General features: G+C 41.8%; 1 protein-coding gene across 7 annotated transcripts in view; it reads right to left on the reverse strand.

The window, feature by feature from the left end:
* Positions 1–13,734, reverse strand: part of BACH2 (BTB domain and CNC homolog 2) — a 320,912-nt gene that overhangs the window by 52,190 nt on the left and 254,988 nt on the right. The window lies entirely within an intron of this gene.

A 13,734-nucleotide genomic window follows, 5' to 3' on the forward strand; every position in this document is an offset into this window, starting at 1 on the left:
CTCCTTGATGTTCTTGTATCCACCTGTGCTAAGTAAGGGTTGGTGCTCATAATATCACTTGGGAGGCATACTCCTTCAAAAGTAATTTAGAGAGCTCTGTGTATCCTCAGCCTGATAAACTGTGGGAGATGAGGTATTTCCCAAATAAATGAAGACACCTTTAAAACCAGCAATCCAGAGTACACTGTTCCTCACAGAAGAACCAGCAATGGCAGTGTAAGTGTTGGAGCTCAATCTCAGCCCTGCCCTCTTTTCTCTTCTTTTTCCTTAGAGGAATTCCTAGTGGTGTCGGCCATCGCCAATGTGCTGGTGTGCCTCACGTGTTTCTTCAGTTCTGCACTCTCAGTGGACATAGAAAGCAATATAGATACAGATCAAGGCCAGATGGCATCTTTCCCCACATGTGTGCTCTCATACCCAATTTTCAGGATCTCTGAAAGGCACCATCATTCTCACGGGTCATCACATAAGCACAGACCGTCCTCTGGCTCATGCTAGACTCAGGGTGTGTCTCCTGGCTGTGCCCTCTGTCTGGAGTGGTTTGTTGTTCCATCTGTCAAGCATTCCATTGCTAACCAAATATTCCTTAAATTGTCTCTCAGCATGTCACTTCACACTGCTTCAGTGGATTCCTATTGTTTACTTGATCAAGAATGAATTCTTCTGTCTAAATTTCATTCTTTCACAGGAAGGCCCCAGATAATCTGACCATATTTTGAATTATTTCCCCAAATTACCATTTGTGCTAATCAAAGCGGGCTCCTCAATGCCCTTTGAGAGCTTCATCTGGGGCCTCTGTCACACCAGTGTCTTTCCCTGCAGGATCTCTCCCCACTCGTTCCCTATGACAGTCTTATCAGTTAACATGTAGGTGGCCTAAGCTTTGTGCAGGAGATGCAAGGGAAATCCTGTCCACACTCCCATCTGAACCTTTGCAGCACAAACAACAGCCAATACCTCTTGGCATTTACAACACATGTTCTTGAATTGTTCACCTTCGATTTCTATAATTTTGTCTTGATTCTTCAACTATATTGGAAAGAAATGGTCTTGTTTTATATTTCTAATTAATACCCAAATAAGTCACCTCTGGCCCTAGCCAATTTGGTTCAGTGGACAGAGCGTTGGCCGATGGACCAAAGGGTCTTGGGTCGGATTCCAGTCAAGGGCATGTATCTTGGTTGTAGGCTCCTCCCCTGCCTGGGCTCATGCAGGAGGCAACCAATCGACGTATTTCTCTCACACCAATGTTTCTCTTGGTCTTTCCCTCTCTCTTCCATTCTCCCTAAAAATCAATGGAAAAATGTCCTTGGGTGAAAAAAAAGTCACCTCTGAAAGGGCCATGTATTACATTCCTCTGGCTCTATGAAGTGCTGTACTGAAGCCATCTTGGCCTTTTGCATTTTTTTGTTGTTTGACCTTTTGAGTTTTAAGCACACGCACACAACGTAACTCCTCTGAAGGTAATTCTATACTTTTTGTACCTTACTCCAGTGTCTAGTATCGTACACTATTATAAATTTTCCCCTAATATAGCTGAAATCCCTCACATGCAGCTGGGACACTATTTCTGCGGTTAGTGAATGAGAACACCTGGTCAACATCCACTATAAAGCCTCAAGCAGGAGGCACGGAGAAACTTTGTTCAACAGAACTTTGAAAGGTCATCACACTTCTCTACATGAACATCTTGTAAATCTGATGCATTTAACTCACCCCCTACCCCCAGATCTACAAAAGCTGTGCTTCAAATATCTTCTCTTAGAATCCTGCTCATTTCCCTGAACCATGAAAGTTTTATCCCGAATCTTGGTGTCCCACATTTCTAATCTCTCCATTTTCCTATCTGTAAAGCATCATTCAATGCCTGGGCTTCCACAGCTCCATTTGGCAGAAATAATATTCACACATGGTCCAAGATGTCCACTGGGGAGGAAGAAAACATCTCTCTTGGTGCTAGAGTGCCCATCTTTACATGGCAAGACCCATGAGGTCCTCTTTTTTAGCAGACATTTTCCTGGACTTTTAGTAACTTTCTTGTTTTCCCCACCCTTCTCTTTTTGTAACGAATAAAACAAGAAAATAGATAAGTTGTAAGGTTTTAGAACGCCTCTTTGGACAGATCTTTGAAGTGACCTGCACACATAATTCCACTCCAAACCACATCACTCAACACGGCTGGGCACACATGTAGCCACTGCTCTCCCAGAGCTGCTCCACTCACTGCTGGGTGCTGGTGCCGCCTCCCCAAATGGTATCATCTATATAACACTCTTAGAAAAATAAACCGTCATTTGGTTCTGCATATAAAGAATTTAAAAAATAAAGAAATCACCCTAGCTGGTTTGGCTCAGTGGATAGAGCATCAACCTGTGGACTGAAGGGTCCTGGGTTTGATTCCCGGTCAGGGCACATGCCCGGTTGCAGGCTCGATCCCCAGTGTGGGGTGTGCAGGAGGCAGCCGATCAATGATTCTCTCTCATCATTGATGTTTCTATCTCTCTTTCCCTCTCCCTTCCTCTATGAAATCAATAAAAATATATTAAAAAAATTAAAAATAAAGAAATCAATAGAATAGAAATGAAAACATACAAGGAATCAGAAAAAAAGTGAGTAGCAATGACATTGAATACTATCCTTCATAAAGCAGAAGATAAAATGAAAGAGTTGTTAATTCAACAAGCTGAAGGCCTGTAAATGTGGCCTTCTGTATCCTTCCTTTGATTTTCTTCTAAACGCAGGAATCTTTTGTTGGCTAAATCCCAGCATTTTTTTACCCTCACCCTCAGGCCAACTTTCGGCTTGCTTGGAAACAGCTGCCAGTATTCCTCTTTGCTGCCAGTCAGTCAAAAAATGTGCTCACGTTGGAGGCCTGGCTCCATCCCACCCAGGGCGCTGAATGCATTAACTTTTTCACACACGGCCTCTTTGCCAGGCCGCACACAGAAGTCCATCTCAACAGCAAAGCTCATTGAATCACCGGTTAGTCTGGAGGTGGTGTCAATGTCAGTTAGAAAGACTGTCAACATATTTTGGAGTCTATGGCCAAGTGATAAATTTAACGATATGCATCTAGTTAATAGAAAAAAGGAACACTTCTGAAATATTAGGAAACCAAAAGTGCCATTATTTAATTGCTCCACTCCTGAAAGTAAAAACAACTCTTTATCCAGTTTGTGCTTTGGTTAAGAACCAAAACACACAAAATATAAACATAGAGTTGTTAACTGATTAGTGCCAATGATTTAATTTTACTTTCTTTGTGCTTCTAAGAACAGCCTTTTCTACTGACAAGTATGTACCACTCCAATGTCTGGATATAATCCATTTTATTAAGAAATTCCTGAATCAATTTCCTGGTTTACAGCTTGTCCAACCAAGATTCCAGGTGTTCTCACCCTAAGAACGGTCTCTTTCAAAAGCTGCCTGCTTGTATAACTGCACATCCACAAGAAATGTCATGGACACCCCTAACAATAGAGCTGAAACCTGAAGGAGTTTGGTGACATTCCAAGTTTTTAATGGAATGTAAATCCATTAAGATTATTAGGTAACTTTACTGATATCCTCAAATTTGTGCCAAGTGTTAAAGCTGCCAAAGAAAAGACAGAATAAAAACCGACTCTTGGATTCCAGCTCTGAGTATTTTGGTGTGGAAACTGTATTTTCTTGTAACTCATTTAAAAAACACACCATGCTTTCACTGTTTAATTGCAATCTCAGTTTTCAGGAAGCAAAGAGAAATGAGATACATAATCGATGTTTCTCTTCCGTTCGGCTTTCAGCCTAAATGGTCCTGCACTTTTATTGGCAAAGTAGGGCAGGTAATAACAGTGAACAAGAAAGCTATTCTAAGAAGTACTGGCTCAAGTGAAGTACCACTACATCACGAGTGACTCAACCATCTACTCAAGAGTGATTACTCTGCAACGATGAAGCCATACTAATTGGACAATGGCTTGCTGCCAGCTCATGTTGGCATGACCTACAATACCCTTGGCTGACAGCCATTCTGTCTATCACACCTTTTTTTTTTTTGTAATCTGGATGGGAAGTGGAAATAATTTTTAAAAACCCTCCCAAGTGCTATTTAACTTCTTATCATGAATTGAAAGTTTAATTAAGTATCCTGTTAAAGGCCTAGGTTCTATGATTAAATATGACAAAATAATAGTTATGATTACTGATCAAGTGAGGAACTTCACAGCTCTGAACTTTGTCTTTAAGGTTATTATTAATTTTAATTGAAATAGTTAGGAGACTCCATAATAGGGGAAAGGAAAAATGTAAGGGACATTTAATTCACACGTAGAGAAGAGGTTTAGAACGAATAGATATACTGGTAACTAAAGTTTAATGCAAACAAATTGACTGTCAGAGGCTTTGTTACAGATCCACTTAAAATGTTGATTACTGTGGTCATCTTATATTATATAGGGATAAACAGCTATAGTGAAAGAGATCCTTAAACATGGCTTTGAAATCAGGTCACTTAAAAATAATTTTTAGAGATGTCTTAGTTTTTGTCTATTCAACTCCTTCTACTTTGCCCAAATAGGAACATTTCAACATAAGTTTCTTGAAATAGGATTTATTGGCCTCAGGATTTAAACACTGTAAGAGGTTTGGAAACAGCTTATGCATTTCAGTTTTAAAATTAGCTATTGCTGTGGCTATTTTCACACCAGATTTCCCTCCCTCTGTATCAGCACCGCCGAGCAGCCTTCGGAGATGGAATCGCAACAGTGTTAGCCCCTCTCTTCACGGCTCTGCTTTATTGCGCCCCCGCGTGAGACTGGGGCCCAGATTTCAGGGCTGGAAGTCACCTTTGTGTTACTATAAATAAGTTCTGCCTTTAGGCATTTCAGAATTATTAGCACGATTCTAGGACTTGAAAACTTCTTACTTGCCAGCAAGTAGTTACCTGGAATATTTTGACTTATTATTTATTTGCTTTTTTTTTTTTAATCTGCTGCCAAGTCTCACTAATGCAACTTGGAAAATTGCACCATAGCTTCTAATGAGGATTCTGAGGTAAGAGTCATTTCATCAGACAAGACTGTGCTTTCCTTTTATGGGAATAATAACAACTACTGTTTATATAGCACCATCCTTTCAAGAAGTTTAACATATCCCATTTCATTAATCCGAACAGCAGCCCTGCACGCCAAGCTGGTAACCCGTATTGTTACTCCCTGCGCACTCCTATTGAAATTAAGGTCATTAAATGTAAAATACTGTGTCCAAAATCCTAAAACGGTCTGAAATGGTTAGAGAGCAATGATCTGCATCTTCTACAATCTGCCTAGGTCCTAGGTCATCCAATAGTGGTTCTACAGTTCTTTCACTGTCATCTCCTGTGAACTCTTATAAGACCATTTCTGAAAAGTCAGGGAATATTCACAAAGATAAGAGACATGAGTTCTCTCCTCTTCTGAAGTTGTGTGGTTCTCTCCTGACCAGTCTCCATGGTCTTTCCCTCCTTCTCAACCCAACTTCTCTCCTCTCTTTTTGTCCAGCAGAATTTCTTTTCTCCCTCCAGCAGGGATCTAGAAAAGTTCATAGGTTCACAAATTTATATATAGCATGGGATAGGACTTCAGAGTTCATTCAGCCAGAGTCCATCATTTTCAGATAGAGATGTACCTTGCTAGATTGAGTCTGTCCCCTGGTCAATAGATCCTGTCCTCTCAAGGGCATCCATTTAATAATTGACTTTCTGTCTCCTGTATCAGCAAGTTTTCTCTCTCTTTTGGAACTTTCCCATCAACCCAAGTATTAGTCAGCATGGGCTAGGCTCTGCTGTGGTGACATATAAACACCAAATCTTAATGGCTTAACATAAAATTTATTTCTCATTCATGTCAGATCTGATTTGAGTCAGATGGCTCTCCTCCAAAAGTGACTCAGGGATCTGGGCTGCCTGAGTTTGGCACATCAACTACTTTCTCTTCATCTCTTAGCACAAAATACACGTACTAATTATAAATTAGTAACTCCACCTTAGAGGCTTTTTTTTGATACCAGTTAAATGAACAGAAAGAACATAAATAACTCATACCTACTTTTAACTGCCTCATACCAGAGTTGACACATGATTTCTATTCATATTTCATTAGCTAGTTCTAGTCACATAACACACCTGACTGCAAATTTGGTCTTCCTGTGAGTCCAGGATTGAGGAAAATTGGATATGGGTGAATACTGGTAATCTTTACCACAGAGTGAAAACATGCTGAAATTTCTTTATACTTAAAACAAAACAAACAAACAAAGGAAACCACTTTTGACACCATTTTCCTCCAGTTATTGAACTACTCTGCTCCCTTTAACTTAAAAGGCGAACATACAGATGGCCAATATATATATGAAAAAATGCTCAACGTCACAGATCATCAGAGAGATGCAAATTAAAACCACAATGAGATATCACCTCACACCTGTCAGAATGAATCAATAAATAACAATCATCAAGTGCTGGTGAGGATGTGGAGAAAAGGGAACACTCATGCACTGCTGGTGGGAATGCAGACTGGTGCAGCCATTCTGGAAAACAGTATGGAGTTTCCTCAAAAAATTAAAGATGGAACTGCCTTTTAACCCAGTGATCCTACTTCTGAGAATATGTCCCAAGAATCCCAAAACACCAATCAGAAAGAATATATGCACCCCTATGTTCATAGCAGTGTTGTTTACAATAGCCAAGATCTGGAAACAGCCCAAGTGCCCATCAGTGGTTGAGTGGGTAAACAAGTTTTGGTACATTTACACAATGGACTACTATACAGCTGTGAAAAAGAAAGGATCTCTTACCTTTAACAATAGCATGGATGGACCTAGAGATTATTAAGCTAAGTGAAATAAGCCAGTCAGAGAAAAACCATTATAATCTCACTTATATGTGGAATCTAATGAACAAAATAAACTGACGAACAAAATAGATCCAGAGGGATGGATACCTGGGACAGATAGACAGATCTCAGATGTGAGGGGAGTGGGGAGGACTGGATAAAAGAAGTTGAAAAGATTAGCCAAAGGACATATATGCATAGCCCATGGACACAGACAACAGTGAAGTGAAGGCCAGGGGAGGGAGGGACACAGGGGCTGGGCGGAGGTGGGCAAAGTGGGGGGGGGGATGGGGAACATCTGTAATAGTGTCAACAATAAAAACAAACAAACAGACCTAAAAATGTAGCTTACATTAGCTTTTTCAAATTCTGCTCTTCCCATTCTTTCTTGAATACAATTGATTTCGTCTTTGTCCTAGACATGCTTCCCCAGAAGTGCTCAATGAAATCACAAATGGCTTCCAAATTGCTGGATAGTCAATATTCAGCCTTGGTCTTAATTGACTAACAGCATCATTTGACATGGTTGATTACTCTCGCTCCTTGAAATACTTTTCCTGGCTTCCAGCACTCTTTGTCTATTCTGCTGGTTCCATTTTATCTCCCTGACTTTTTTTTTTAAATTAATTTCAGAGAAGAAGGGGGCGGGGGGGGGGAGAGAGAGAGAGAGAGAGAGAGAGAGAAACATTGATAAGAGAGAATCATGGGTCAGCTGCCTCCTGCATGCCCCCTACTGGGGACCGAGCCCACAACCTGGGCATGTGCCCTGTCCAGGAATCGAACCGTGACCTCCCAGTTGATGGGTCAACGCTCAACCACTGAGCGACACTGGCCGGGCTCTCCCCTGACTTCCTAATACTGGAATACTGGAAAGCCCAAGGCTGGAACCTCCCCCCCCTCCCCCACCCCCGCCCCAGCATCTACACTTATTCCCTTGGTGATTGTGTCCTGTCTTGTGGTTTTCAATATCCCCAATACTCTGGTATTAAAACTTCTACCTCTAGGCTAGATTTCTCTCATGGATGCCAGCCATGCATCCTCCTGTGTACTAGAAATCTCTATTTAGATTTAACAGACATATCAAACTTAATATGTACAAAACAGAATTCATAATTCCAACCCCCTCCTCAAACCTACTTCTCCCAGTCTTCACCAATCTTAGTGAATGGCAACTCCATTCTTCAACAGCTCAGGCCTCAAACCTTGAAGATATCCTAACTCCTCTCTTTCTCTTTCATCCTATGTCCAACCAAAAGAAGATCCCATAAGCTTTACCTCCAAAATCTCACCAGAATCTGACACTGGTCACCACCTACTGCTATCATCCTGATCTAGGCCATCATGCCATGCCTACTTCTGCCCTTGCTGTCTTTCCATCTGTTTTCACACAGAAGTCAAAATGATCTTCTCCTGTGAAACCCTCCAAAGGCCTCCCAGCTCATTCCAAGAAAAGGTAATGTGTTCAACAGGTTCACAGCCTGGCCCTGTTACCTCTCAGCTGCTTCCTCCCACTTCCTTGCTCACTTGGCTCCTGTGTGTCAAACATGCCAGTCTCAGGGCCTTTTCTTTGCTATCCCTTCTGCTTGGACCACTCTTTCTCCAGATGTCAGCACAGCTGGCTTCCTCACCTCCTTCAGGCCTCTATTTAAAAGTCACCTCCCAAATGGTCCTTTCTTGACCACCATGTCTAAAGTGGCAATACCTATAACCTGGTGTTCCCCTTCTCTGTTTTATTTTCCTAGATGGCATCCAACAAAGTACATATTATATTTATTTATTTTCTGTCTCTCCACTGGAAAGTAAGCTCTCTGTTGCTTACTAGGTGCACCCAGCATCTAGAATAATGCCTGTTACATAGTAGGGCCTTGATAAATATTTGCTGGAAGAATGAATAAGTGAGTGAGGAAACAGAAGCCCAAAGAGGTGGACTGGCTTGCTCAGGAACTTACATGCATTTAGTGCCAAGGTCCAGACTCTGGTTTCCTGAGTCACTCACTAGTGATGCTCCTTAGATCTCAAAATTTGCCTGTTAAGAGTTTTGTCTAGGTGGTGAATGGGTGAGGCCAAAGGGCTGACTCTGTGTGCTGGGGTCGGTGAGTGTTTTGTTCTTTCTATCTTGGTTATGCCACTTGCCAAAGACCTCACCCATTGCTTCTCACCAAATCTCACCTCCCATAGTTAAACCTAGGCTCAGAATGCTGTTGGCATCCTGTACTGTAGCGTTAAGTAGTATTTCATACTGAAAAGACTGTTCAAAGACAATCATGCCTGTCTTATTACTTCTTTAAAAGACTGGACCTAAGCCATCCCAGAGACATTAACAGCTTTCATATCCTCTGAAAACTTTCAGACAAGAAGATGCCATAATTTCCTCTATGCTTGGCAGTGCTACCACAGGAACGTTCTTTATTACACCCTGTGGTTAAGGCTTAACAACAAATGCCTTTTCTTCAGAATCCTTTTGGGTCGGCTGTCCTTTTTGCTTAGCACTGGAAAAAAACAAGATCTGCCCTAAAATGTTGAGAGAGAGAGAGAGAGAGAGAGAGAGAGAGAGAAGGAAAGAGAGAGAGAAGGAAGGAGAGAGAGAGAGAGAGAGAGAGAGAAGGAGAGAGAGAGAGCGAGTGCAAAAGACAAGGCTAGAGAGTGAGTGAGCAGAAGTCTGAAATACATTTATACCTAAGAAAGCATACGGTCCACCTGAAGGGGCCATATTTACCCCTACCCTGTAGCTATTCTCTGCAAGAACCCTTCCCCATGAAAGGACATGGGAAAAAGCCCAAAGAAAGGTGGTGGAGCCTTGGCAATAACCTCTTTTCCCTCTAGTTTTTGATATTTATTTTTGACAAATAAAAATTGTGTATATTTAAGGTATACAATGTTATTTTGGTATATGCAGAAACTATGAAGTGATTACCACAATCAAACTAATTAACATATCGATCACCTCTCATAGTTATTTTGTGTGTGTGGTGAGAACAATTGAGACCTACTCTCTTAGCAAATTTCAAGTATATAAACCCACTATTAACTACAGTCAGCATGCTGTACATTAGGCTTCCAGACCTTATTCATCTTATAACTGAAAGTTATTTCCCCTTTTGCCCTACCCCCCACTCCTGTGGTACCCAAGCATTGCACTCTCTCTGTTTAGATGAGTTTACTTCTTTTTAGATGCTACATACATGATCTCACATTGCTACATGAGATTATACAATATTTGTATTTCTATGTCTGGTTTTTTTTCACTTGGCATAATGTCCTCCAAGTTTACACATGATGCTGCAAACAGCAAGATTTCCTTTTTTTTTTTTTTTTTTTTTTTTTTACAAATGAGTAATATTCCATTGTGTGTATGTATGTGTGTGTATATGTATGTATGCCGCATTTTCTCTATCCAGTCCTATGTTAATAAACATTTAGGTTGTTTCCAAGTCTTGGCTATTGTGAATAATGCTACAATGCACATAGGAGTGCAGACATCTCTTCAAGATAGTGATTTTATTTCTTTGGATTTATACCCAGAAGTGGGATTGCTGGATCACATGGTAGTTCTATTTTTAATTTTTTTGAAGGACCTCCATACTGTTTTCCACAGTGGCTGTATTAATTTAGATTCCCACCAACAGTGCACAAGGGTTCCCTTTTCTCCACATCCTCGTCAGCACTTGTTATCTTTTGACTCTTTGATATTAGACCTTGGCAAAAACCTCTTAACAGCTGCTCTTCCCCTGGTATTTTGGAAGGGAGCCAAGCAGCCCCATATGAATGGGGTTGAATGGCAAACCCATTGTGGGCTCCATGTCTTCTAAGGAAGCACACCCCATTCCTGCCCTCTGCACTTGACACACCGTAAGAATGAACTTCATGATTGTGATGCACTTCCAGCATGGTCGGCATCCAGCCCAAAACGGTTTTAGTGACTATAGCTAAGCAGGTGCTTGTTGAGCCAACTTTAATACTAATGAGCAGTGGGATAATGGCCTTGCAATGCTTGGCACAGCAGCCACGTTCTCTTCATCTCTTAGCACAAAATATACTTACTAATTATAAATTAAATTATCTGTTTCATTATTTAATGAAAGTACTAAGTATAATGTCTTCTCTTCCACTGTTGGCTGACACACATTCCTGAGTGTTTTTCAACGGGGAGCCAACACTCAACTCATAAAACTTCTAAGGACTATCTGCCACTCCATTTTAGGGGAAGAAAGCAAGATAGTTCAATTACTTCTTGGCTTCTGGAAGGAGGTCTCTATTTTTGTCTCTCCCCCTTCCAGTTAAGAGGTTACACCAGCACTGTGGCTCTAATTTGCTGGTAATCGCATTGCCCATCAATACTCAGGATTTGGGGGTAGAAATGTACAATTGGACAGCAGCTAGAAGCAGAGCTGGGTTTGGCCTAAACTGACCGAGCAGGGGTGGTGGCAGTCTGTATCTGGAAGTTTCTTAGTCCGAGGAGGAGCTCTCAGACTCGGTCCTGCTGGCCCCTGGGAAATACAAGGCCTGTCTGTCCGGGGAGTGTAGAGGTGGGCCAAGTGTGAACAAGACTGGGACAGGGCCAGAAGCTGATCTGAATTCAGTGAGAGAATGATGATGAGGTTCAAAGATTTCCAAGGGGCTAATCAAATGCTTTTTCTTACATCATATGAACCAAATGCCAGTTAGTTCCAGGCAGCTACTTTCCAAGGTAGTGTTTGGGATTTCTTGTTGTTCACCACTTAATTCAAATTCTATGAAGTCATTCACTGAACTAGGAGGTACAATGACCACAGAGCCTGCAAGGACATTTCAGTGTGTACACAGCAAGGAGAAGAAAACAATGCCTAGTGCTGGGGGCCACAGGGGGGTGTTCTGAGCAGGGGGACGGGGCTCCTGGAAGGAGGCTTCAGAAACAATGACAGACCCACAAAGGAAAATGCCACTGGGGCTGGCTCCCACGCCCCATCAGCAAGATACTTAGAGCTGGGTTACGGACAATAGGAATTCATGTTTCACAGGAAGAAAGAAGTATCTAGTTACGTATGAAGGTTTCAGGTACTTGAGCAACCAGAATGCGTTCATGGTTTGGAAATGCAGACAATATAGGGACAGCAATCATTTTACATGGCTAGGAAGAAAGAAAATCAACACATCGCATATTCCCACTTAACTGGAACACAATCAATCATAAAGGTCAAATAGCAGGTTTTTGTGTGATGACTACACAGTGTGCCTCTTACTTTAAAGAGTGCCCCATGCCAAGGAAATAAGATACTGTCAGGGCTTTGATCTAAAAAGAAACTTTCAGGTTACAGCTGTGTGCATTTATATCTCGGTTTCCTTTAAACTTTACTGACTTGGCATCATATTATGATAAATAATTCAAAGACATCAGAATTTTAGGGGCTTTTACAGATAAGAACTGGGGTTCACAGAGGTTTAGTGCCTAGATCAGACTCCCAGAGGTAACCAGGCAGGCAGGGCTTCCGGCACATGGTCCAGGGAGGCTCAAAATGGGGCCAGCAGACACTGAAGAGAGGCTGATTACATAAAACATGATTTTCATCTGTAAATATATATATATATATATATATATATATATATATATATATATATATATATATCAATTGATTTCAGAGAGGAAGGGAGAGGGAGAGAGAGATAGAAACATCAATGATGGGAGAGAATCATTGATTGGCTGCCTCCTGCATGCCCCACACTGGGAATCAAGCCAGCAACCAGGCATATGCCCTGACCAGGAATTGAACCGTGACCTCCCGGTTCATAGGTCGACACTCAACCACTGAGCCACGCTGGCCGGGCCATTTACAAATATATTTTAATAGAATCTAATTTTTTTAAAATCAGTGAAAAAAAAACATACAAATGAGGTGGCTCTCAAAGAGATACAGGTAATAAATGAACTATAAGCCCCAAACCCCTCCCCCTAAGACCATTTTGGATAAATAAACATTTTCCAAATATTGCCAGGGAATTCCAGAGTAGGAATAAATTCAAAAGGCATTCTTGCTTCTCACCTAGAGAACAAAGGGTTTTCCTTTTGACAGATATTTACTGTGGGATAGGGACCATGCTGAGAACTTTCATATTCATCATCCCACGGAATAATGGGTACTCGCCCACTCTTGCAGATGAGGAAAATCCAGCTCCCATCACCCAGTCACACCAGAGCTGCCGTTCCTTGGCCTTCCCACATTACTTGGTATGTAAGCTACCCCAGCACCAGTCATATTACCTTCAACTGATTTGTCCTTTGGCTTCTAGTTTTGGGATCATTCTAGTTACCTATTTGTAAGTGCTGTGAGGAGGAGTAATGAGACTTTTCGTGAGTTCTCACTTTATCAGGTGGCCACTCTCCCATTCTGCAGGACTCACGGCAGATGTTGCTTAACAAGGGACTGGATTTGCTGATCCTCTCTGACCCCCCTGTCTTACCTGTCTGGCTATTTGTTTTTATTTTATGTTGAATTTAGATGCCTTTCTTGCCCCACCACTTCCTGTTGCCTTATACATAGCCTCTTTACTCATTTGTATGATCAGGGCTTTGGAGGCATTGGGGTCTATGACCCTGGGATTTAATGCCAGTGGTCCTCATCAGAACCCCACATCAGGGTGGTGGGATCTTTGGTTTCTCCTAGGGTTGCCGTGAAGAGCTGCTCAGTGGATTACTGCTCAACTCTGGGGTAGACTATGGACGTGAGCTTCACCCCTGGGAGCTGTGCAGTGGTGGTGGTGGCCGCGGTGTTGTGCACTGTGCTGGTGCACAGGGAGTGATTCTGGCCCTGAACACAAAGACTAAGGCTGCTTAGTGTTATCCTTGGTCCCATGAAAATGAAGGGGAATGAGGATGATGGAAGAAGAGACATTGTATGCACAGTTCAAA

This window comes from Myotis lucifugus, unplaced genomic scaffold (assembly GCF_000147115.1).
Source record: "Myotis lucifugus unplaced genomic scaffold, Myoluc2.0 scaffold_96, whole genome shotgun sequence".
Taxonomy (NCBI): Eukaryota; Metazoa; Chordata; class Mammalia; order Chiroptera; family Vespertilionidae; genus Myotis; species Myotis lucifugus.